The 1,450-nt window shown below is 39.9% G+C and overlaps 1 protein-coding gene across 4 annotated transcripts in view; it reads right to left on the bottom strand.

Annotated features, from left to right (window-relative positions):
• Nucleotides 1–1,450, bottom strand: part of csnk1a1 (casein kinase 1, alpha 1) — a 28,877-nt gene that overhangs the window by 19,048 nt on the left and 8,379 nt on the right. The gene's annotated exons all lie outside the window — the stretch shown is intronic.

Below are 1,450 nucleotides of genomic sequence, written 5' to 3'. Positions count from 1 at the left end.
CACGCTGTTCCATGGAAGCCCATCACATGAATTCTCTCCACCAATGACATCATTGCTTAGTGGGATTCTGGTTTAATTTAGTTGTTCCGACTGACATCCTGATGTGTCAACAAGGAAACAAAACACAAGTTACTGTGACGCAGCAGAGGTTGAACTTTTTACCTTTTAAAATTGTTTTAAGACAGTCTCATTTTTTCCTCCCCACTCTAAAACACTACTGTGATGTGGAGTCATGTGACTCTGGAAAAAACATTGAACACAATCTGTTCACTAAAGCCAGCTATGTGTCTAGAAACATGGAAAAGAACAAACCAACCACGGTTCTTTGTATATTTATATTTTCAAAACTAATCACTGAAAGTCAGTCTTTTGATTTTGTTTTTTCATAGAATATTTTGTTAGTAAATAAATATCTGTAACAAATGCCCCTTTGCTTTGCATTGATGTGCTTTCATACCTCTCTAAAAGCTCAATTTTACTGTTTACAGCTTGAACCGAGATTACTTATACAGGGATTATACTTCCCACGTCCACAGGTGCTCAGGTCCCAGTGACAAGTCGCCTCATCGTTTAGTTAACACTGCAACTGTTAATTTTATTAAAAGGCAAAAGAATGAAATCGCAGCTAGAATTGCTGAAACATAACACCTGTTCTTAAACAGCTCCCATGGCTTCCAGTTCTCCTAAGTATCAATTTCAAGATCTTGTTCATCACTTTCAAAGTCCTTTATAACCCTGCTCGCCTGTCTTTATCAAATGTTCTCCATACGTACTCAGAGTGCACTCTGCTCATCTTCAGCTTCCCCTGTCTGCTCACCTGACTACCATGGGACTCAGAGCCTTTAGTTGTTCTGTCCCAAGACTTTGGAACACACTTACACCAGATCTCCAGACCAAACTGCACTTTTAAACCACGTCTTTAAAGGCACCGATAACAACTGTATAAAATGTAATAACAAGAACAACAAGCACTCAAAGTATTATATGACATGCCTTAGTCACCCATTCAGACAAGCTTTTCTACACCTAAGTGCTTTCTAACATTCACACCCCAAAAGTGGCATTGGAGAGGAACTTAGGGTTACAGTATCCTGCCCAAGGGTACTTTGGCATCCAAACTGGAACAGTCAGGAATCGAAGCACCACCTTTCAATTAGTAAATGACCTGCTCCACCTCCTAAGCTACAGCTACCTTATTGAAGAGGTGAGGCCCAACACGACAAACAAAGAGGGATCAAATGTGTATGCCAACAAGCGTAGAAAGATGAATTGAATGGACGTACAAACTAGTGCTGCCACGATTACGTCGACTATCAAAATCATCGACGACAAATTTAATAGTCGACGCGTCGTTTGAAGCTTTGTAAGATACAAAAGACGCAGGAATAAGTAGTAGTAGTATTTAAGAGTGTAATAACAGACTGAAACAGAAGATGGCAGCACTGCATGT

Source organism: Pundamilia nyererei, unplaced genomic scaffold (assembly GCF_000239375.1).
Source record: "Pundamilia nyererei isolate P.nyererei 1_Seehausen unplaced genomic scaffold, PunNye1.0 scaffold00305, whole genome shotgun sequence".
In the NCBI taxonomy this organism is placed as follows: domain Eukaryota; kingdom Metazoa; phylum Chordata; class Actinopteri; order Cichliformes; family Cichlidae; genus Pundamilia; species Pundamilia nyererei.
This window is presented reverse-complemented; position numbering and strand designations above follow the sequence as displayed.